The sequence below is a fragment of the Podarcis bocagei genome (assembly GCF_964188305.1).
Source record: "Podarcis bocagei genome assembly, chromosome: 5".
NCBI lineage: Eukaryota > Metazoa > Chordata > Lepidosauria > Squamata > Lacertidae > Podarcis > Podarcis bocagei.
In genome coordinates this window covers 74,625,433-74,650,734 of record NC_138129.1, presented here as the reverse complement: position 1 = coordinate 74,650,734, position 25,302 = coordinate 74,625,433, and the positions used below count along the sequence as shown (strand labels likewise).

The window sequence follows — 25,302 nt, the reverse complement described above, 5'->3', positions numbered from 1 at the left end:
CTGTATTTTTGGGTCTATAAGACGCCCCCATGTATAAGACGCCTCATATTTCGGGGGACTCAAGATTTAAGAAAACCAACCCATGGCACTATCCGTGTATAAGACGCCTCCTAATTTTGGACATTATTTTTTAGGGAAAAAACCTTAGTTTTATACACGGAAAAATACGGTACTTCCTGTCTGCTGCTGGTATAGTTTGAGGGGAAGCAAAACTTGGGGACTCATTCAAAGAGCCAACTTTCCCCATCATTCTGTGACAGGAAGAATATGCTATGTGACACAAAATGTCATAAACATGCCACCTGCTCCCAGAGATTCTCTGTTAATTCCAAAAACTCAAATTTGAGTCTAAGAGATTTCTAGGGTAAACAGAGCGTTCCTTGGGTAACTGGACAATGTAGGAGTTTTTGCACCCAATTTCTTTCATTTATTCTTTAAAAACCATGTCAGCATGTGCTGGGAGAACTACCTCCAGCAAAACTGGTTCGATAAGCTTCTGTCAGGTATGGAAACTAGCAACAGGTGCCTCAGTAATTATTTTGCTACTGTCACTTTTGACTTTTGAGTAGAGATGTACAGCCTGAAGTTTTCAAGGCAAGCTTTCCAAGTAGCTCCTGGTGGTCTGAATCCACACAATCCCTGGAGCTTGCTTTAAATCCTGCTTATAAGGTCTTCACTAGTAACCAGAAGTGGGAGAGAATTACTCCACTCAGGTTAGCCCCATAATGGGGACACCTGAGTCAGCGGTAGCAGTCACATGTCACAGAGGCAACGTGCTTTATGCAACCGCAGGCAAAGAGGCAGAGAATTATTAATTAATGGGAAAGGTTGTGCTCATACAGCTTGCAGGAGATGCATCTAAAGTGGGTTAAAAGCTCTAGCTGTCCAATGTGAAAAGTGACCAGTGAAAAATATGGCTACTTTCATAACCAGCAGCTGGGAATAGAAATTAGCCTAGTCATCCCAAACCATCACATGGACGTCTGCATGCACGGAAATGAAAGATGAAGATTCAGGTTATTGGGGCGTTAGAAATCACAAAGGTGCAGAACTGCAAGACAAACATTTACACAGGAAAAGAAAGCTGAATGAAAGTTCATCCTGCAATAGCTGGCATATCTGATCCCTGTGCTAATCCCCAAACAAGTGACCAGTGTGAGAACATCAGATATATAACCTAAATGCCAAATAGCACCTTAAACCTATGTTATGGCCACCACAATGGAATGTCTAGACGCCTTTTCCCCCATTGAGATTTTTTATTATTATTATTATTATTATTATTATTATTATTATTATTATTATTATTATTATTATTTCACTTCTATACCACTCTATATTTTAAAGAACAAATCTCAAGGCTGTTTACAAGACGTTGAAACCTTAAATAAAACAATCCAGAATAAAACAAATTCAAGCTGCAAGGAAAATATTTCAGATCCTTCTCTAAGTTACATTTTGCTTTTCCCAGTTGCCATCCTGGCATCCAGAGTTCTGCGCATGGGTGGCAACTGGACCCCTGTCAGTTGCAAAATGCGCCTAGCGCCTGGCTAATTTCTAACACTGCAAGTGACTAACGTGTAAAGGACTCACAAAGGACTTTCCATGTGTAACAGAGATACGCCAGCATTTGCTATGGAGAGGCACATTTCTAAACATGCCATGGATGTGCACCAAGAGAAAAACACCCCCAAGACTGCCTCCCTCTCAACTGAATCTCCCCCACTAGTATTTCAGAATATTCTCTCCCCCCCCCCTTTCACCTTTTTACAAGTTAGCCAAAGCAAATTCCCATCCACACTGCATAAAACGTGAAACAACTTTTAAAGGTGGTTTGGATGCAACATGCCAGGCATAATAAAGCGCGGCTTATCAAATGATCATTTTGTGTGATTAGCAAACAGATATAAAACCACAGTTCTCCATTTGGGGCACAGTGGTTGAAAGACCAAAGAGCTGGAGCCAAAGCTCACTTCCAGCTGGATAAACAATAGTTAATTGAGCCATAAACACTTTGACTAAAACAACCTTAGGGACAATGATGGATGGGAGTTTTTGCAAAGTCTTCTGCGGTGTAGTCTATTCCACCTTCCTGTACGTCCCCCAATTGCACGTTAAGAGGCAGGTAAATATTTAACTACCAAATAAACTCTAGCATTTTGGAAGAAGGATGCAAGTGAAATCATTATTGTGTGGGGTAGAAGCAAAATTCGAGGAAGGTGATAGCCGGAAAGGCTGTGCCTAATTCAGCAATAATTTCAGCCAACAGAACCCCATTTGCAGATTACAAACCTCATTTTGCTTTTTACATCAAAATCTCACCCACAGAGCTCTCTAACAGCAGCTAGTCACTAGGTAAGAAAACTTTTCAAACTGCGGGACGAGGTAACCATGTACAGAATGGCATCTCACAGGCAACCAGTGTTAGAAACTCAGATATTTAAGTTAGGCTGGGGTTGCCCTGTTCAAAAAGTAAATCTACACCTCTGACATGGGTTGCCCAGACATTTAAGCGAGCTCTGCCCAGACACTGTTTCCGATGGCCGAAACCAGGCAGTGTCCAGGATATGTATAGCAACCCTAGGGGCCAAATGGCTCCTCCTTAAAACCAAGGTTAAAGGTAAAGGGACCCCTGACCATTAGGTCCAGTTGCCGATGACTCTGGGGTTGCGCCGCTCATCTCGCTTTACTGGCCGAGGGAGCTGGCCTACAGCTTCTGGGTCATGTGGCCAGCATGACTAAGCTGCTTTTGGCAAACCAGAGCAGCGCATGGAAACACATTTACCTTCCCGCTGGAGCAGTACCTATTTATCTATTTGCACTGCGTGCTTTCGAACTGCTAGGTTGGCAGGAGCAGGGACCGAGCAACGGGAGCTCACCCCATCGTGGGGATTGGAACCGCCGACCTTCTGATCAGCAAGCCCTAGGCTCTGTGGTTTAACCCACAGCGCCACCCGCATCCCTAAAACTAAGGTTACATCTGCCAAAACAGAATGTCTAGCTACCATTTTGGGCCAAGATGGCTCTAGAGTCTTTAAAAAAGGATGGACTGACTATGGTTGATTCTCAGTAAAACATCTGGCTAATTCAGGCGACAACCTTGAGCTAAATTAAGAGCTTTGAAGACTTAAAGATGAAAAAAGTCACTTTGTCCAGGGACAGTCCACATATATATTGGCCTGTTCCGACCTCTTTTTCTTAATGGTGACACGAAGCATTTATAACATAAGAATATGCTTCACAAATGTGAGCAGGGCAGTGGGGTTGGGGTAAACAAAGGCAAGCTAGAACAATTAACTACAGTATGCCGTTGTTTGCCGCTCCTGCTCAGGCTGCACAGAAAAAGCGTTTGGGTTCCTAAAATTCATTCTGATTGTGCTAACAAAACAGAACTGATAGACTTCTAAAGGTGGTTTGCGTGAAGCCTGGTGGCCCGTGCAAAAAGTCAACGTGCATCGATGTTTCACAAGACCGATACAAGCACAGCTCTGCACCTGCTAATGGCTCGCATGTGACTTCTTCCACGTGGAACACCGGCAGCTAGAACAAGCAGAACAAGCGGCTGCACCTCCAGAGGCATGCATGCCAATCAGCCCCTGCAGGAATGCTTTTCGAAATCTTACGGCGGGGAGGGGGATGCACATCCGCAACGCAGGTAAAGACTTTAAAAATTAATGCGCCCCAAAATTGAGTCTACATTCAAATCACGGTCTGATGGTGGCCAGAACATGCAGGAAGAGTCATGTGCCGGTTTTGTCCCCGCTCTCTCCACCATCCGAATCTGCCATCTTTATCTGAACAAAAACCATGAAGCAAGGAAGATGGTGTGATAAATTACTGGCGTGGCAAAGCCTGCCTTTTGTTTGGTTGACATGAGTAGCCGATAGGCTCCTGCCCAGTTCAAAATGGCTCAAGAAACAAAAAGGATCAAAATGAGCACAACTCAGTCCTCATCCCTATAGGTTTGCTTAACGCAGGAACAGTCAATTTCCTCATACCACCCCCTCCAAAATTCTCCCCCCCAATTTTTTTTGTTTTGTTTAAGTCTAAAGTGTATGCGTATTCTAAGAAACTTTGATTTAAGGAAACTTCTAGTACTCAAACATTACTTCTATAAAACCAAAAACGTTATACAGTAGTACCTCGGCTTACATACGCTTCAGGTTACAGACTCCGCTAACCCAGAAATAGTACCTCAGGTTAAGAACTTTGCTTCAGGATGAGAACAGAAATCGTGCTCCAGCGGCGCGGCAGCAGCAGGAGGCCCCATTAGCTAAAGTGGTGCTTCAGGTTAAGAACAATTTCAGGTTAAGAACAGACCTCCGGAACGAATTAAGTACTTAACCCAAGGTACCACCGTAGTGTTTGAAATTAGCCAGGCGCATTTTGCACTGGCTTTCGACCACCTGTGACCAAGTGAAGATGTCTGGGCACCAGGATAGCGCCTGAAGTCTCCACCATCTGGAGGTGCATGCCATGGGATCATTGGATCGGGGCTGTTTTCACACAGTAATGCCCCATTCTGTAGAATTCTATCAGTTCTATTTTATCTGCACAATAGGAGTGACTTTCTGGAACCAAATTGCTTTTTCTCCACAGCCTGTGCAGAAGAAGTCACCATGAAGAAAAACGGGTCGGAATAGGCCAATATATACGTGGACTGTCCCTGGATCAAGCGACTTTTCTTCTTTAAATCCTCAAAGCTCTTAACCTAGCTCAAGGTTGTCCTCTGAAGTAGCCAGATGTTTTACTGAGAATCAATCGCAGTCAGCCCATCCTTTGAAAAACAAGAGCCATCTTGCCCCAAAGTGGCAACCAAGGACATTCTGTTCTGGCGACTGTAACCTTGGTTTTATTTAACTATTTGACACCTAGCTTATTTTTCTGAGTTGCTAACACTACATGAGAGAAGGAAGAGAGAATTCTTGGTGGAAGCTTTATTTCCTACCCATGATCATGAGATTACAGACTTGAGATTCCCACTAGGTCATGTAACCTGGACCAGAGCCAGCACGTTTTACCCTAATATACTTACTGCATAATCCTCTAAATGCTTACTCAGAAGAAAATCCCACGGTGTACAAATGGTGCATGTTCCCTAGAATAAGCATGTTAGCATGGCAGCCTTAATTTGTGGGACAGGGATGGGAACTTCCCTTGCATAATCAGAAGCCATTTATTTTCTCGTAGCTTTAGCAAATGAAAGCCTGTCTCGGTGATAAGCTATTCAAAGCAAAGCCCGCTGCCAAGGTTGCTTCCAGGGATGGGGTCAGGAGAAAATGCTGCAAATCAACAAGGCCTCCGAGATTTAAGGTCAGACTCAAAGAAGAACCTTGTTGCTGAACTCATTCTCACCTCTCTTCCTTTATATTCCTTTTCCAAGCCACACAAAAGACCACAGCGGTAGATTTTGCTAGCTGCATCATCTGTGATCACACTCACACATGGTTTACGTGCATGAAATAACACAGACAATCAATATTTTTTTAAAAAATAAGATAAAATTGCAGGACACGACTTACATAAACAACAGGGCAGACAGGATAGCCAGAGTGGCAAATAATCAAGATGCCTCTGTCACAGTCATTAAAACTTGCGTAACTGACCCAATAATACGTTTTTCTCCAAGCTTCGCATCACATCTTATGAAACTTCCTGTCATTTTCAAAAGGGTGGGAAGAGAAAATTTAACAACGAAAAAGGTAATCTGCTACTTGTTTGTTGGTTCCAATTGCTCCAATTGTCCCAATAGGATGATCCGGACAAAGGAAAGAAATACATTGGGCTTGGGATTTTAAAACTACTTTTAAATTTAAGAATCTCATGATGTGATCATTATCTTGTAACAGTGCATCACAGAATATATACTTGCAGGACCTGCAAAACCTGTGTGTGTGAGTGTGTGTGTGTGTGTGTGTGTGAGAGAGAGAGAGAGAGAGAGAGAGAGGGAGAGAGAGAGGAAGGAAGGAAGGAAGGAAGGAAGGAAGGAAGGAAGGAAGGAAGGGAGGAAGACTGTTATTTGCCTGTATTTTATAATGGCAGAAGACTCAAAAATAAGTGAAATATACTCAGAGTCGCAAAGTGATTTTATGCTCTTTATTCAGCTCATAGTGGTGAGGAGGAATGAATGAATGTCCCCTCAAAGTATCTGCTTTATATACATTATTTACACAATGGGCTGCACATGATTGGCTAATTCTGGAATTCTACTGTAAGCCAATCAGGTTGTGGATTCACTTATATCTGGAGCATGATTGGGTGGTTCCTGCCAACCAATCATACTGCTGCATTGTTCTAGGACCAATCAGACTGCTGCAGTTTGGATCCTATTCAACTCAGTACATAACAATAACGTTCAGGGAAACAGGTAACTGAGGCTAGGATTACTGAGATTCTAAAACCCTGCACAATTTAAAATTACAAAAACAAGAGCTTAGGTATTCTGAAATACTAACATCTATTACAGGCTATCTGACCTTCCTTTTGAGAAAGACAAAACAGAACAGTTTCACTGCTACCCAAAGTATTTACATCCTGTTGTAGCTTCTGCTTTGTTTTGACAGTTTTCTGTATATGATCTCTCCCTCTTTCTGCCTGTCTTGCACAAGTTCAAATCCAGCAAGTCTTTATACCATGGGCAGAAATAGGCAACGAGCTTTCTGTATGAACCGCAGTTCATGCACACATGCATACACAGACACAGTGCAGAGAAAGTCACACAGGTCAATTGTCCTGATTTTTTTTTTAAAATAAAAAACACCACTTTTCCTAACTTCAAAACAAGCTAAAAAAAAGGTAAAGGTAAAGGACCCCTGACAGTTAAGTCCAGTCGCAGACGACTCTGGGGTTGCAGTGCTCATCTCGTTTTACTGGCCAAGGGAGCCAGCGTACAGCTTCCGGGTTATGTGGCCAGCATGACTAAGCTGCTTCTGGCGAACCAGAGCAGCGCACGGAAAAGCCGTTTACCTTCTCGCTGGAGCAGTATCTATTTATCTACTTGCACTTTTTTTGTTGTGCTTTCGAACTGCTAGGTTGGCAGGAGCAGGGACCGAGCAACGGAAGCTCACTCCATCGAACCACCAAGCTTCTGATCGGGAAGCCCAAGAGGCTCAGAGGTTTAAACCACAGCGCCTTTAATGCTGACATTCCTTATCTCCAAATCATGCTGTGCCCCTCAAAAACTAGTAAAGCGTAAGTCACAATATTGTACTATCTCCAGAAAGTTAAGATACCCACCTTTCCCATCAATAAGACAGTTACCGGTAGTTACCTAGCGACTGAAACACACCCATATGCCCTGCCAGGATCAAATTCTGCCCTCCGCTGAGCACCTTTATAGTGTACTTATACCCATACATTTCCAGCTGCAGATCACAGAAGAGGCAAGAAGCCAAGACAACATTGCTGTTCCCCCCCCCCACTTAGCTTTATTGCTTTTCTCCCACCAGAAGTGCCCATTAGAAGTACCAGTCATTAGGCATCCCAATTCAGAAGCCACAATTTAAGTCCACAACTACATTTCCTTTCGGAATAGCTTCGGAGGTCACTGAAGAAGCACACCAGACAATGGAGCACAACAAGACCCATTTCCGCACAGCGTTCGAAATTAGCAGGGCGCCAGGCGCTTTTTTGTGCCTAAGGATTCTCCGTTGGCGAGCACCTCCCAAAGTCTGGGTGCCTTTTTTTTGCGCCCGGCTGACACTCAAGGATTACTGAAATGTATGTGCTTTGAAATATCAGGGTATATGTTAAGGATGGACAACATGTTAAGGGGTTTTAACAATAAAGAGTAGAGTGTTTTGAAAACTGAAGTGTGGTACTAATATTTTTATTGTCAACACCAAATTAAACATGTACAGTGGTACCTCGGGTTAAGTACTTACGTAATTCGTTCCGGAGGTCCGTTCTTAACCTGAAACTGTTCTTAACCTGAAACACCACTTTAGCTAATGGGGCCTCCTGCTGCCGCTGCGCCACCAGAGCATGATTTCTGTTCTCATCATGAAGCAAAGTTCTTAACCCGAGGTAATATCGGTATTTCTGGGTTAGCGGAGTCTGTAACCTGAAGCGTATGTAACCTGAAGCATATGTAACCTGAGGTACCACTGTATTCAGATATTAACAATGTGTCACTTATGTGAATTGCGTATTAGTTCATGCTTATTGAAATAATAAATAAAAAGTGTTGCTCACCTCCACAAATGGCGACTAGACATTCTGTTTTTGGGTGCCAACCCAGGTCTCAGGAGCCATTTGGCTCCTAGTTTTTCTATCCCAGTTTCTAACACTGCTTCCACACTGAACCAAGGGTGCTGCTTGCTCAACAGGGAAGTTGTGCTGGCTGTACACACAGATACAACCTGAACAGGTTCCTCCACACAAAGGTTTCCCTTCGAGTGTTTACAGTGGTGCCCCGCAAGACGAATGCCTCGCAAGACGAAAAACCCACTAGACGAAAGGGTTTTCCGTTTTTCGATGCGCTTCGCAAGACGAATTTCCCTATGGGCTTGCTTTGCAAGACGAAAACGTCTTGCAAGTCTTGCGATTTTTTTCGCTCCCCCCCCCCTTTTTCTAAGCCGCTAATAGCCTTTTAGCCGCTAAGCCGCTAAGCCTTTAATAGCTGCTAAACCACTAATAGCGCTAATCCGCTAATAGGGTTGCTTCGCAAGACGAAAAAACCGCTAAACGAAGAGACTCGTGGAACGGATTATTTTCGTCTTGCGAGGCACCACTGTATAAGCAGCAGAAGGCAGAGACATTTGAGAGGACTGTGCTCCTACAGTAACGTCCCAAGCCATTCGCAGAAACGACTAGCTCGCCTGCCTAGGTGCAACTTACAAAACAACAACGGTTTGCTTCCGTCAGGGGAACTCCCAACCAGCCTCCCTGCCCTATGTGCAAAAGAGCAGCAAAGGTACAAATTACCAGCTACATTCCAGAATATCGCCTTGTTATCTACAAGCTCAAAACAGTTCTTATGGGACGGAGCTTATCCTGCAAAACACACAATAGCTGAAGAAGTAAAGATAAATAAATGCCGCATAATTGATCTCCAGAGCTTCCAGTGAAACAGCAAAGTTCACTGCAGGTTCTGTGAACAAAAAGGCAGCGTTTTTCAAAACCTGGAAATCTGGAGAAAACGAAAGAAGCCTCAGAGGTGGAAGACTAGAATGCGGCTCAGCGGCTACCCTCCCCCTAAGATCGACTTTTCTGCATCTTAAATCTACTCCCTCTTTACTTACCTTCAGCAGTAAAAAAAAGAAAAGAAACAGACCACTGTTCTTCATTTTTCTCCAGCTGCCTTTTAAAATGTGGGATTATAGAGATGAGAATGCTCAAAGCTTTAAACCTGGTTTTGTTTAGGATTACCGTAGCTCTCCCTACTCCCAAAGGGTCTTGTTAAAAGGCCAAGCCAGGGCATGAAGATTGTAATAATGATGGTGATTAATCTGGAATCCTCAAACCATCCAACTTATTAAATTTTTTTGGGGGGGGCAGGAATTTCTAACCTGTCCTACTCCCAAAGGGCTGGAATAGCTAGCACCACTTAAAATAGCATATCTATTCAATATACTGCAGTATATTATATTCAGAATTAGCTCATATGATTATGCAGGCATAAGATGGTATAGCCACAAGATTATATAGGTATATGTTGGCTGAAAAGCATTCTTTTTAAGCCTACGTGCTGTGATCCAGCCCCAGAACTTGATTAAGTACGTTAGCCGCAATCTAGAAACTGCAAAGGTGGTGGCGTTTTCAAATTCATTGTGAAATATTTGTATTTGGTGCTTATGATCACAGCATCATCTTTGGGAGAAGACTTCTTTTCCCCTCCAGGGTCAACACGTATCCTAATCATTGTGTGAATATCCATACCTCCAAAACCATCCCAGTTAAGATATTCCAGGCTCAGCCTGGAGAACCTTTGCAATCACTCAGAATCCTAGTCTACATGCCCTCATAGTATCAGTCTGACACATGAACAGCACAGCTATTAGTTCCAGTCACTTTTTTTGGATTCGTCAATGAGGACCACTGATCTTGCCTCACTGATCTTGCAAAAGACTTCCACAGTTTGGAAGACTTGCATGCGTTTTGACTGCATTCTGACGGAGTCTCACAGAAGAGATTTTATCTGGCCACTCTTCAGGAATCTTCCCAGCTGCCCACCATGGTATTACTAGCACCAAATTCTTCTCCAGGGCCAGAAGCTGAGAGAAGGGGTGAGTGGGGGGGGGGGGGCTTGGTGCTGACCAACCCATCTTCATGCACCCTTCTCCACTGGGAGGGAGAGCAGAGACATATATGATTTTGTTGTGTTATATTTATATCCTGCTTTTTGGCCCAAACGTCTGCAAAGTGGTGGTGGGCAGGACCGAGGCAGAAAACACTAAGATCATGGGGGAAAGGAGAAATGAAAGTTTAGAAATTAGAGGGAGGAGCTGCTTTAACAATGCAAAAACAACAGAAACCACAAAAGCTCTCTTCTCAAAGGTGCAGGCTACAGGCAGGAGTTAAAAACAAGGAGCAGCACTCCTCATAAGACAAGGTATTGACTTTTTGGGTGGGTCTGCCTGCTGGTTCAGAGCAGCAGTTCTTGCCTGAATGAGTTTGGTTCTCAAGGAAAGTCCTGGCAGGCCAGCAGTGTTCGAAACTCCCATTGTTCCAGGCGCACTTTGCGACAGGGAATTCCATCAGCGCGAGCCGTTTCTGAGCTCTGGGCGCAGTACTGCGCCTAAGATTTCCGATTAAAACTACAGAGTGGAAGGAAAGGGAGAACTTTTTCTGCCTCCCCACTTCCAGCTACTCTCTGAAGACTGGAGAAGAGACCCTCTTAAGAATATTAGTGAGGTGGGCAGGGGAAGGACCAGACCATGTGAAAAATAACATAATATTTTAGCTGCAATTCATTCATTTTCAGCTTTGTATTCTTGCTATTAAAAAGTGTGCCTAGAAATTCCGTTGTTGCGCCCACAACCTCGATTTAAGGTGCCATTAAGCTCCTAGATTTCAAATCTCAGTTTCTGACACTGCAGGTCAGATACAGTAATCGGAGTCTTTCATTTCCTATAGAAAATAGCTAAAGGTAGAATAAAAAGGTAAAGAGACCCCTGTCCATTAGGTCCAGTCATAACCGACTCTGGGGTTGTGGCGCTAATCTCGCTTTATTGGCCGAGGGAGCCGGCGTACAGCTTCCGGGTCATGTGGCCAGCATGACTAAGCCACTTCTGGCAAACCAGAGCAGCGCACGGAAACGCCGTTTACCTTCCCGCCAGAGCGGTACCTATTTATCTACATGCACTTTGATGTGCTTTCGAACTGCCATGTTGGCAGGAGCAGGGACTGAGCAATGGGAGCTCACCCCATTGCGGAGCCGACCTTCTGATCAGCAAGTCCTAGGCTCTGTGGTTTAACCCACAGCGCCACCCGCATCCCCAAAGATAGAATAACTATAGTTTAAAAGCTACTCACAAGTAGACTGGGCATGTTTATTATCTTCACTGACATGTGAGCAATCGCGCCACCAAAAGAGGTCATCCCCCGCCCCCTGACTCACTGTAAAACTCAAAACAGATTTAAGTATTCCCCCCCCCCACGACCAAAGTAATTTCCATGTACACACCCTTAACACTCTTGAATTACAGAGAACGGCCAGGCATCTGCTTTCTTCCACAATTCCAGATGTTTAAGCAGATTTGTTACAAACAAACAAAAAAGGAACTGGGAGTTCTTTTCCAGAAGTGTTTGGCACGCCATAGTTCCACCCGGAACTCTAGCTTAAAGTTGCTCTTGGGGACAGGATGAAAATGGACAGACTGTGTTGAACAGATTCTTTGGCAGGGGAAAAAAATCAAAGCAGCTCTTCCCAGAAAAAAATTTGCAACCCTGCTATCAGTTAACTTTCTGCATGCTTGCTAGCTGTTAAAAGCAGAGGAGCCCTGATGTTAAAGAAGCTGATAACTCTGCCAGATCAAGGAATGCAATCCAACTAGGCCCGACTGATTTTAAATGCAGTCCGTCAGGCTAGACTGCAACCTACAAACATTGCTTGCACAGAGGAAGCACGTTACGTTCCACTAAATTCAATGGGATTTACTCCCAAGTAATTGGGTATAGGGTTGCACCATTTGCTATCTCTCTGCACACTTTAGCACTGCTTGGGTAGACAACTGCTAATGATTTACTGTTAGTTAACTTCGGCAACTACCACAGCTAACATTTTACCCGCCCCCAGTGGGGGAAATGCAGTAAAATGTACGTTCACTACCCTTAAGATTCATCTGCAATTATGGGCACCCTGGTTAACTTCTGCTGAAATGATAGTTGCAAGATTTGGAGTTGGCTATAATAGTCTCCATCTCCATTCACCCTTATGTGTTACAAGACAGTCTGCACAAGGAAACTTATCCCAGACAATGTTTTAAGAAAAGAAATAAGGTGAGATTTTAAAAATTAGAAAATATAGCTGAAAGAAAAGGAAAGTTGTCACCAGGAAAGTTACTGGAAGAATAACTCAGTGGAGAGAGGACGAGTAAAGTATGACCACAATTTTATTCAGGTAAAAACCTATTTTGGTGCTAGAACATTATATAAGCAACTACCGATCCACCCAAAATAATTGTCGTCACCAAGAGTTTTTCCAGAGAAAACAGCATGAAATGTCTGTACATAACACAACCTTACATCAGTTGCTCCAAAATGCAATTGGGGATACATATATATATATATATATATATTTGCTTTCGTAGATTTTCACGGGTACAGGAATGTAGGTTTTGGTGTCTTCGGGTGTCTTCCCGTGTAAGAGTTGGGGTGTCTAGGCGACGTTTCGACGAGGTCTCACTCGTCATCTTCAGGCTGGTGCTTTCGGCTTCTTGTTACTGGAACAGAACTTGTTCTGAAGCCGAAAGCACCAGCCTGAAGATGACGAGTGAGACCTCGTCGAAACGTCGCCTAGACACCCCAACTCTTACACGGGAAGACACCCGAAGACACCAAAACCTACATATATATATATATATATATACACACATACACACACATACACACACCTTGTTTCCTTTTTGGTCTCTGTTTACTAACATCACACACTCAAAACAAAAGGTCTCTATACAAAAACAAATTAATAGCACCAATTAACCCCTGGGTTTGGAGAAACACAGGAGAGCAGACCTGGGCAAAAACATGCCCAGTGATGCTTCCCTCAATTCCTATTTCGCTGCAAAGAAAGGGGGTGGGGGCTTGTCCCGCCCCCCCCCCAACTCAGGCCTTGCTCACCTATATCAAGCACTCACACCTTGCCAGTCTCCACTCAGCTCTGCCAGATTACAAGACAGCTTGCAAAAGTCTGCAAATGGAGGAGACCATGCGAACTGTTGTGGCATCACTCATTGCAGCAACATCCTAGCAAGCATCAAAACACGGACCCTTGTTTACTGCAGTTAATAGCATTATTGGCATCTTATATGGAGCTATATTCCATTTTCCGGATATTGCTGCCCCCCCAAACTGTATTGATATATCGCATACGTGTAATAATAATAATAATAATAATAATAATAATAATAATAATAATAATTGGTAATAATAATAAAAATCAGCTGATTTGGAATAAACGTCAGGCTGGCTTTTGTTTCTTGCAACTCTAACAGGACAGGATGCGATAGGGAGCGGGGAAAGAGAGCCCTCCCACACCCTCAAAGAACTTTGCACCGGAAAACCTCCTCCTTTGAAATGCACCATCACACACACACCCGAAAAAAATATTAGAAAGAAACACACTCAACCTGCCGGGTCGTCTTTCCTTCTGCACCGCTTGACGGGGAAGAGGTGGCCAAGGCGATGGCAGGCCCTCGCTCCGCACCCACCCACCCCGCTTTTGAAAATAAAAATAAAAATGAAATTGATTACGATCTGGGGGGTGGCGGGAGCAAAGGGCAGCCGCGGCGCCTGCTCTCCTTATTCTCCCAAGCGGCCCTCGCAGCTCGGCGCCGGTCGCCCTCCTCCGGCCCGAGCCGGTTCGCCCCGGTGCTGCACGCGATTCCCCTCCCCGGCCGGCAGCATCGTCCTCGGGGGGCTGCGCGGGCGCGGGAACAAAGGACCGGCGGCGGCGGCGGTAGCAGCAGCAGCCAGCGCTCGCAGGCTGGAATAAGCCGGTCTCGGGGAAGCAGGCTCATTGCGAAGCCCCCATGGAGGACTACGGCGCGCCGCTCCCGAGCCGGGCTGTGCGTCGGGGGCGCGCCGATGGGCGGCGCGCGGGTGCGCGCGCGCGGCGGCGGCGGCGCCTTTGCAAGCTCGGCGGTGACGGCCAGGCGTGCCAACTTGGCCCTGCGATCGTGGGTGCCCATGGGGAATTTTGTGGGTGCTCGGGCATACAGGGAGTTGCCACCAATGGCAGCGGGCGCCATGCAGCGTGCATGGCCCTGGCAGCAAAAATTGGTGGGTGCCCGGCCCCTTCATGGGGAATTTTGTGGGTGCTCGGGCACCCAGGGAGCTGGCACTTAAAGCACTTATGGCAGCGGCTGCTTGCAAGCGCCGGAGGTGGCGGGCGAACGGGGCGGACGCTTGCACAGCTTGCAGGAGCCGTCGAGCAAACGGTGGCCGTCCGGGACCTGTTTTTCCCCGCTGCCCGGCCTTGGAAAAAGCTGCAGTCCAGGAGGCTTCTGGGGAGAAGCGAGGAGCGCGCCGCAAAGAAGGGGGCGAATATCCCAGCCATGGGTCACGCCGGGGCAGCCCTGCGCAGCGCTTCCTGCGGAGAAAGGAAAGGGGGAGAGGAGAAAAACAACAACCCAGGTTGCACTCCGGTTCTCCCTCCGTTCCCCCCCCCCATCAATCTGGAGCAAGGATCTCCCCCAGCCCAGCACCGATCGCCCGATCCGCCGCGATCCACTCAGGCCACCCCCACCCCAAGCACGCGCCGGTCACACACTTTGCGCACAGCCCTCGGAAGTTTCCCGTCGGTGGCGGCGCCGCTGCTTTGCCTCGCCGGGTCTCCAGACTCAGACTGGTTTCCCCGGGCAGGATGGCCGAGCGCACCTTGCAAGATGCGGCAAGGCGGGAACTAGCAGCCTGGGGCCCATTGCGGCGAGCGGAACTCCCTCTCCACGCCGGCTGCTGGTTTTGCAGAAGCGGCTGCATAGGCACACCGCACCGGAGCGTGCATGTCTGCTTGCATAACAGTTTCTTGAGAGGGGAGGAATCGTGCCCCTTTCCAGAAGTGTGTGTGCAAAGAGTCCCCCCTCCACCAACCCTTTATAAAACTAAAGTTAGGTTAGGGACGCGCCCCTTGGCTTGCAATCCAGCCAGGAGCTCGGATGGTTCTGGATTCATAACGCCGATATTTGGAATCCCCTCCAAAACTGTGCCAGAACAAGCAACCATGCGCCAGAGCAGATCTTGCCGGCTGCATAGTTCTGTTGCTCCAAAGAGAGTGTCATGTACATGAGGAAGTGTGGGTCATGCATTCCTTCAGGACAATGCCTACCCCCAGGGCCATGAGGTAAGGCGACTGTCTCAGATGACAGGATGGGGAGGGGCAGCAGATTCCAATGTTGATCTTTCTCTCTTCCTATGCCTCACTCACCCCTTCTTCCCTGGCCAGGGCAGGAGGCACCATTTTGGGGTTCACTTCAGATGCCAAAAGTTTTTGGGTGGGCCCTGGTGATTTCTTACACAGATATTAAAATGTTTCCATTTAAATGTCAAAAGAAGCCTTCCAAAGCCACTGTAAATTTTGCAGGCCAACCATCCCTGAAATCTCACCTTCTTGTAGGCCAGGTGATGGAGACCCCCATGGCTCTCTAGGGATTGCTGAGCTCCAATTCCCACCAGCTCCAATTCCCACCAGCTCCAACCGTAGTGGCCAATGATGATGGGAACTGGAGTCCAGCAGGGCCACTGGTCCTCTGCTCCTGCCACAGGCTCATCGCTTTCCCTAGCACTTAGGTTTGAAGGAGCCAAGGTGTGGCCTCACACCTGTCTAGGCTAAATTTGCAAACCAATATAAGGATGGAGGAGGAGGGGGACTAGCAGCCTTATACAGGCTGCCTTGGTATTATGATACAGCTAGCTACAGTTTAGCCTGTCCCCAGCTCCCCTCTCCGCCTGAACTGCTTACAATCACAGAAGCAGCTGTCCACAGTGTAGCAGACTAATGCTTATCACGCCTGTAGTACTGCAAATAAGTTACAGGTATGGACAGGAAGTTCAACTGACTGGCAAGGGAACAGTGCAAGTCAATCACACTTCCTGTTTGTCAGATGTCATGAAGGGACAGAGGGTGCTTACTGGAAATATGCTGTTAAGGTGAAGGTGACTTTACACATTTTTTTAGCCTCTTTCTCCACTCACAATGGGCAATACTGAAATCAACCTGTCAACCTAGCAGTTCAAAAGCACGCCAAAAAGTGCTAGTAGATAAATAGGTGGCTCCCTCGGCCTGTAAAGCGAGATGAGCGCCGCAACCCCAGAGTCGTCTGCAACTGGACTTAACTGTCAGGGGTCCTTTACCTTTTAGGGTGCCACGGCACTGATATAACCTATTGTTTTTCTTTCAGAGACCTTAACACTTTGCCCCTTTTGTAAAAACCCTGCCACCATTTTTACTAGTGCCACCACTGCTAGGTGGCCCAAGGGAAGGTCTTGAATTATCATGACTGGGGGGCACCCAACAGGATTGGTGCTTTCAACCCCTGTCCTGCCTTCAGATAGGGAAAAAAGGAGCACACTCCCTTAGCAGATACACATTACAGTCGCAACAAGTAGGCAATTCCACCCCATAACAGTAGGGAAGTGGATATGTGTGTTTATTTAATTTGTGCACATCACAAGGAGGTGCTACAGATAGCAACAGGTCCCTACAGAATGCTTTTAACGTAGCCTGTAGCAACATCAAATGTGCATCTGTAAAGCACACCATGCAGATTCCACATATGAACCTAAGTTTTCAGCAAACATCCCCAAACCTTAACTCTGCTGAAAAAGCAGAAGAAATTCTCGGTACTGTATAGAACTTTGTGATGTATCTTCCAGACTCAAAGGAAACAATTGAACCACTCTTCAAGATGCAAAGATCATTTGCATCTAAGAACTTCACATCTCTTCAGTGAAGGCTGAGTGCTTCCTAGTTTTCTGGGATATGATATCTTCATTTTTAACTCTGTTGCAATATACAATGCAAATAAGAAGGGAAATAACACAGGCAGAATTAAATGAAATTAGGAAAGTCTCAAAAACAGGATTACATTCACCTGGGAGGACAATCAGACCTGATGTAACAACTGAATCAACAGGGTTGTTAATTCATGACTGCAAACCGAGAACAACTGAAATTATAAACAAATGCTTGGACACCGTAATTGCAAGTTTTCACAATGCAATAATAATGTTACATCTTATCCAAGCTCTCTTATATGACTAAAAGAGGTCCACTGCAAATGGTTGCAGTGGCATTTGCTGCCTTATAAACCAAGTATTTCCCAGCGATTGCAACAGGTACGCTTTTGTACGTGTATACGAGAAATAAACTTAATAAGCAGCTTGTGGTGTTTAGGCTACAACACTCCTAAACCTGAAAGGCTATAGAAGCCTTCTTGATTTACACCATCATTAAAAGAAGTACATGGCTGAAACCTGTCCTGGAGGAAACCGCGCCCAACCACGATGCTTTGAAAAGGTATTTTCACCCAGACTCAGAAAATAACTTGGTTCATTCCAAACCAAATTGAGCCTGGTTGCAGTCCAAGGGAGCTTCCAAACCCCAGCAGCAAGGAGGGAGGGGTTGTCCCTCTCACCCTCCACTCACTGGCATATCCCAAAGCCTAAAAGGGAGCGGGTGGCGCTGTGGTCTAAACCACTGAGCCTCTTGGGCTTGCCGATTGGAAGGTCAGCAGTTTGAATCCGTGCAACAGTGCGAGCTACCGTTGCTCTGTCCCAGCTCCTGCCAACCTAGCAGTTCAAAAGCACCCCTCTATACAAGATTGGATCCAAAAGCTGACAGAATATGCCAAATTAGATGGTTTATCGGAAAAGATAAAGAATAAATCAAAACAGGAATTTGTTTCTAAATGGGAGGTTTTTAAAGAATATCTGAAAAATAAATATAGTAGTTTAAATTCTGTTGCAGCATTCGAGGAACTTCAGTAATAGTTGCTAGGTAGATAGAAGAAATTAGATTTATTGAGAATAAGTTTAATTATGAAAATGTGTATTGGCAATAAGTAATATGAATTTGAAATATGGAATAGACGGGAAGTTGGGTCTTTAGTGTTAAGACCAATAGATGTTTTATTGTTTGACAAGAAAATTATGTGTCTATGGTTATTTTTGTAATTTGTGTGTAATTTTGTATTTGTGTTTCTTTGTGTGTGTTTTTGTTGTTGTATAAATAAAGATTTTTTTTAATTAAAAAAAAAAGCACACCAGTGTGAGTAGATAAATAAGTACTGCTGTGGCGGGAAGGTAAACGACTTTTCTGTGCACTCTGGTTTCCATCACAGAAGTGGTTTAGTCATGCTGGCCACGTAACCTAGAAAAGCTATCTGCAGACAAACACCGGCTCCCTCGGTCTGAAAAGCGAGATGAACGCCGCACCACTTAGTCAAGTTCAGATTTAACCATCCAGGGGTCCTTTACCTTTATCCTGAAGCCTCTAAGCCAGGTGTGGGAACAGGGAGAACCCTCCCATTGCCACCACTGCAGAACAGAAAGCAAGGTAAACAGATGGGAGGATGGAAGCTGACTTTATCCAGCTTGATCCAAGCCAAAGAACCCTCAGGGCAATAAAGTTCACCTTGCATGTGAAGTGAGCATCGTGAAGACTTTTGTTTCCCAGGGCATTCCATTCCACAGTGTGTTCCAACCCAACACACACACACACACCAAACTATGCAAAGTGAATTTAGGGATCCATCCTTTCTTTGGTGGTGGAGCCACCAAAATGAAAAACAGATTCAGCAAATATTTTACACTCATTGGTATAACACCGTGTAGGACAGGGGTCAGCAAACTTTTTCAGCAGGGGGCCAGTCCACTGTCCCTCAGACCTTATGGGGGGCCGGACTATATTTTTTTTGGGGGGGGGAGAAGGAATTCCTATGCCCCACAAATAACCCAGAGATGCATTTTAAATAAAAGCACACATTCTACTCATGTAAAAACAAGCTGATTCCTGGACCACCGTGGGCCGAATTAAGAAGGCAATTGGGCCAGATCCGGCCCCTGGGCCTCGGTTTGCCTACCCATGGTGTATGACTTCAGGGAAACCTTTACCTTGCCAGTACTGAAGGGGAAATGTCCAGGGTAGGGGAGAGGAGATGGAGGAAGAGGGCTGAGAAGGGGGCAGGGGAAGCCCCAGAACTCAAGTGCCACTCAGTTATTCCCATCAGCCTGTTCCCTTGACTCCCAGCTGAGTCCCCATGACTAGCAGCCTTTGTACAGATGAGCCAGCCTCTCCATGAGTAAGGATCTCATCAGCACTGACAAGGAAGGAAGGAGCTCCATGCTCTTCTCCTGGCAGACCCAAATATAGCATGCCAGAAAGAAAGAAGGTGGGAATAATCCCTTTCCCTCCAACCAAGTTCAGAAGGGATCAGAGCTTACTCTGCCGGGGGGGGGGTCACTAAATCTGGTGCCCCAGAACAGGAGCGTTCGTTATTTTTTAAAGGAAGTCTATATGTAGTTCTCCTAGAAATATGGTTATTATGGAACAGAAGGTGCAGGTACCTCCTAAGAGATTTCTGTGAAATGTGAGTGAATGTTCTGTGACTACCATGAGTATTTTTTCTGGTACTGAGGAATGTTCCCTGTTGTTTTAAGCAGCAGCAGTGTGTGTGTGTGTCCACAATTAGGACCAGCAGGACATAGATGACTTCCCAAAATTGGCATAAGGTTGTTGGGGGTAGCTGCCTCGCTTCTTTTGTGTTAAGCTACAATACACACACACACACCAGCTATTTTGTGACTGGCGCCCCAACACTCTCAAAATTAAAAATGTGCTCACTGGTCCAAAAAGGTTGGCAAGCCCTGCTCTACCTCCTTCCTGGCACTGAATGTATGAAAGAAGCAAGCCTTTCATTGCACAGCAATCTCTTCTTGTATGCATCATTGCATTTATCCAGGTGTAAATCCCATGTTGTAATTCATGACAATAAAGCAGGCCAGCTGCCAATATGGAGTTTGAATGAATGCAAAAAAGGAAAATAGCGCGTGTTGCTTGTACAGACAAACTCAGCTGAGCAAGTTGAACACCAGCTTTGTACGCATCATCATTCTAAGATTAACTCGTCTCTACATTGTTATCCTTGCTTTCCTCAGCTGCATTTGCACCTTTCTGTGCAAGCACTAAGAAGGTACACTCAAACAATGATGGGGTTGACTCTCCCTTGAACAGTGTTAGAAATTAGCCAGGCGCATTTTGCAACTGGAGCGGGTCCAGTTGCGACCATGTGGAGATCTCTGGATGCCAGAAGGACAACTGGGTAAAGCGAAATGTAACTTGGAGAAGGATCTGAAATATTTTCCTTGCAGCTTGAATTTGTTTTATTCTGGATTGTTTTATTTAAGGTTTCGATGTCTTGTAAACAGCCTTGAGATTTGTTCTTTAGAGCGGTATAGAAGTAAAATGAATAATAATAAACCCCACTGTAAAAAAAAAAAAAGGCGCCTAGATATTCCATTGTGGTGACTATAAGTTTAAGGTGCCATTTGGCGATTAGATTATACAGTGGTACCTCGGATTAAGAACTTAATTCGTTCTGGAGGTCCGTTCTTAACCTGAAACTGTTCTTAACCTGAGACACCAGACTAATGGGGCCTCCTGCTGCCGCTGTGCCGCTGCCACACAATTTCTGTTCTCATCCTGAAGCAAAGTTCTTAACCCGAGGTTCTGTTTCTGGGTTAGCGGAGTCTGTAACCTGAAGCATCTGTAACCTGAGGTACCACTGTATATCTGAATTTCTAACACTGCGAATCAACACGGAAGGTGTTTTGCATAAACTAATTCCCAGCCATTTTGTGGCGAGCGGGTGGGAATAGGCCAATGGTCACAACTGGTACAAAATATCAAAAGGGCTGTTGCCTGGAGCAAGATTAATTTCTCCTACTCCGGAGGCTAGGACGCAAACCAATAGATTCAAGTTACAAGAAAGGAGATTCCGACTTAACTTCAGGAAGAACTTTGTGATGGTAAGAGCTGTTTGAGAGGGGAACAGACTTCCTTGGGAGGTTGCGAGCTCTCCTTCCTTGGAGGTTTTTAAGCAGAGGTTGGATGGCCATCTGCCATGGATGCTTGAGCCAAGATTCCTGCATTGCAGGGAGCTGGACTGGATGACCCCGAGGGTCCCTTCCAGTGCTACAATCCTATGACAAGTGCATCAGTTATATTTTTATGCTGAATCTCCAGCTGTCATGACAGAAGCACATGGAAGAGGTGAACCATCATTGATCTCTTCGATTATTACCATGAGACATATCTAAGAATGCATCAAGCATAAGTTCATTCATCAACGATAACAGTTTTGTTGCTGCCTCCTTTTCTACCTTTTCTGTTGTATCCAATGAAATGAGGACTTTCTAAGCCCTTTCATAGCTGGCAAATGACTTCACATTTGCATTCCTGGAAAATGAGGCAAGACCCACTAAAATGTTTTCACAGTAAGATATCCAGTTAGTTTGCAAGAGCTGTCACAGAGATAGTCTGGAATGTGTTTTTAGATGGCAGCCCAACGTTTAGCTATACATTTGTACATCTAGAGTTTTTCTCCCCGTTTTAAGCAATCTCAACTTTCTTGATGTTTTTTTGACCACAATGTTTCTAGAAGGACAAATGTGATCCAAGAAGAAAACCATACCTTCAGTACATCTTTGTGACTGCTCTCAAGTGACTTTTCTGTTCATGTCCCTGAATGAATAACTTCTGTATCTGCAGCACAGACCACCTTAGTCCCAAGTAGGGTGGAAAAGGTGTCATCTTGCCTGCTGTCAACTATGTCTAAAAAATCCAATTATTGTTTGAAAGACATACTAACAACTTGAAAAAGACAGTTGGCAAATTGCACCAAAAAATCATGAACTTAGGGTTTTTTAAATATCCATGACATTTCTTTTGTCTTGTTTCAGATATTTTGATTGACAACTGTTTCACCACCTAACACAATGTCAATCTCATTCAGCTGAACACAACACAAGGGAAAGAATGAGAGGGAGAGGGGGGCGGGCGGCCAAAACATGACTGACAGAGTTCCATGGCTTTGGAAGAAAACATTCATCTACAGTCACACAATTTACAATCATTGACGATGTGCATGACTTTCCACGAGCCTTAAAGAATGTGGATTTGTCACGTTTGTTGATCAAGCCATCAATGTAACAGAAAGCAAGCAACGGTGTGTCAGAAGCTAACTGAGCATTCGTGACAGAGCCTTTTCTGCAACATATAGGATTCTTTCCATTTGGTGTCTCCCAACTGCTTTCTACAAGACTCCTTGCCGCCGCCACCTCCCCCCAACCTTTTTTCATCACCTTCCACCCTTCAAAGCAAAAGCTGACGACTTCTATCCTACGGCGGGCTTTAAAACTGCTACAGTGGTGCCTCACAAGACGAAATTAATTCGTTCCGCGAGTTTTTTCGTCTAGCGAATTTTTCGTCTTGCGAAGCACGGTGTCGGAAAAGTTTTGGAAAAGCTTCAAAAATCACCAAAAACCTCAAAAAAGGCTACCACACCGCGTACTATGAGTTGCTCCTCAAAGTCAAGTCGCAACTGTATTAACGGTGTTAAGAAAAAGGAAACAAACTTGCAAGACGTTTTCGTCTTGCAAAGCAAGCCCATAGGGAAATTCGTCTTGCGAAGCAACTCAAAAACCGCAAAACCCTTTCGTCTAGCGAGTTTTTCGTCTTGCGAGGCATTCGTCTTGCGGGGCACCACTGTATCTATTGCACACTCGGGCCTAAACCTGTCTCTGTGCTATAACATTTCAAACTATGAGAAGGTGGGGGCGCTAGCCTATGTGAATTCACCTCCATATTAAAATTTCATACACAGGACACTAGTGCCATGTTCAAGCATTTGCCCCAAAATGCAGTTTAAAAGTGGGCATGGGGCCAAGAGCACATACACAAGCCTGACTCCCATATACACCCCCCCATAGGCATCAGACTCAACCTTCTCATGTTGCGCAGGGAGAGTCTAGGGACTGAGTAGACAGAAACTTCACACACAGAGAGACAGAGAGAGAGACATATATATGCTCAGGTGAACATCTCAACAGGGCTACAATGTCAGGGTGAAGGGCTCTAGTCCAGCTTTCTCCCTAAATGCTAAATTTTCTATGTTTTGTAGGGGGTGCATTCTATCATGTCATCCCTTACTTGAAGACCGAAGTACCGTATTTTTCGCTCCATTTTTCGCACTTTTTTCTTCCTAAAAAGTAAGGGGAAATGTCTGTGTGTCTTATGGAGTGAATGTGTGGTTCCTGGAGCCGAATTGCCCAGGGCGAAAAGCAGATCATGCTTTTTAAAAAAAAAAAAGAAGAAGAGGGAAGTGGGTGTTGAAACAAAGCCGCTGATCGGCAAGTGATCGGGAGGGAGATAAGGGACGCTAGCAATAAAGGAGGCTGCCTGGGAGCGGGGAGGTAAAGACAGCTAACTTGCAAGGAAAGGAGACAGGAAGACTAAAGCAATGAGGAGAGAAATTAGAAGAAAAGGAGGAGCAAAAAACTGCTCCAGCTAAGGAAACTATGGCAAACAAGAGGGAAGGGAGTGTTGAAAGGAAGCAGCTGATCGGCAAGCAATCAGGAAGAGAGATAAGGGACGCCACAGTGGCACAAAAACGTTACAAAACACGGATCCACATGGATCCTCAGGATTTTTGCATTGGGCTACCCCAAACTCACTGTCAAATCACATGTCTGTGGCCACAGCATGAACCACAAAAATCATACATCCACCGTTTCGTTCAGAATATTTTTTTCTTGTTTTCCTCCTCTAAAAACTAGGTGCCCCTTATGGTCAGGTGCGTCTTATGGAGTGAAAAATATGGTAGTTATGTAGTTAAAAATCACAAAGTTCTTGGGAGGAAATTCCTGGTTACAGTCATATGCAGAGGTTGCCCAGAAGGAACAGGCAGTCTTTGTCCATACTTTGTCCGGGGCACCTTGGGTGCTGTTTGTCATTGCAGTTGCATCCTTTGTTTTCCTTCTTTGGGGCGTGAGGCTGAAGTTGTCAGGATTCATATCTGTTTAGCCAACAAGGATGTAAGTAGACTGGTTCTTATGTAATGGCTCCGAGTCCACATTTGTCACGCTGAGAGTGTGAGTGAATATTGTAATCCCTCTCAGCCTACTTGCAGCATCAGCGTTCTGTGTTTCTTTCAGGGTCAACTGGATTCCACGGAAAGTTTGGGAAGTTCTTACATGTTCTTTAGGTTGTAAAAGAGGCTTGTGGAATTCACCTTCACTTCCTGGGTGAGATTCCTCCGCTTTCAGCATGTTGTTGCAACGTTTCGCTCGTCATCTTGCATTACGTTAGCTAAATGCACATTTAAAATACCCGGGTGGGTGGGGAGTGGAGCTGAAATCTAGTCTGGTCTTTCTTCCAAGGGCAGAGAAGATGCAGAAGAGACCCAGGCAGAAGATGAAGCCAACATCAATATTATACCTTATGATCCAGGAAGTCCCCCTCCCCACCAAAAAAAACCACAACCAGACTTTCTTTTTTAAGTACCATACTTTCCCATGTATAAGACTATGTTTTTTTTACTCTAAAATAATGTTCAAAATCTGGGCTCGTCTTATACATGGATAGTCTCTCCCCCCATTTTCTTAAATCAGAGTCCCCCAAAATAGGGGACGTCTTATACATGGGGGCGACTTATAGATGGAAAAATACGGTATGTTAGAGCACATTTTGTTGTTATCATCATCATAAGGATGATGATATCCAGTGTGTACTAATGCTGTACAAACATAACTTCTTTTTTTAAAAATCCCAATCCATATGATTGACAATCTAAAAGAAGAAGGAAGTTAAGAAAGAAAAAAAGGAGAATTGTACTAGGGGGAATGAAAAGAAAAGAGAGAAGAGTTAATATATTTTAGGAGTAGGGAGGGGTTTTTTAAACAGAACATCAAGAAAGAAATGCAACAGAAAGAATATGCATTTTTAATAATTTCTTAAAGCAAGGCAAAAATAAAAGAGGCAGCAAGGTGAATATCAGAGGGAGAGGCAAGGAGATTTCCACACAAGAGAGAAGGCAGGGAGACAGAAACAGCCCAAGATCGTGGTGGTTTAATAAGATTAGTGCC

General features: G+C 45.0%; 1 protein-coding gene across 6 annotated transcripts in view; it reads right to left on the bottom strand.

Annotated features, from left to right (window-relative positions):
• The window catches only part of LRRC8D (leucine rich repeat containing 8 VRAC subunit D), a 78,006-nt gene that overhangs the window by 31,217 nt on the left and 21,487 nt on the right, over positions 1-25,302 (bottom strand). Inside the window, exon 1 of one of the 6 annotated variants that reach the window (XM_081194004.1) lies at positions 14,933-15,073. The exons of 1 other annotated variant lie outside the window; for it this stretch is intronic. The gene's annotated coding sequence lies outside the window, so the exon portion shown is untranslated. Of the gene's footprint in view, positions 1-13,785; positions 14,223-14,932; positions 15,074-25,302 lie in introns of those variants that run through there. 4 more of the 6 variants (XM_081194001.1, XM_081194000.1, XM_081194003.1 and 1 more) reach the window with 4 other exon arrangements.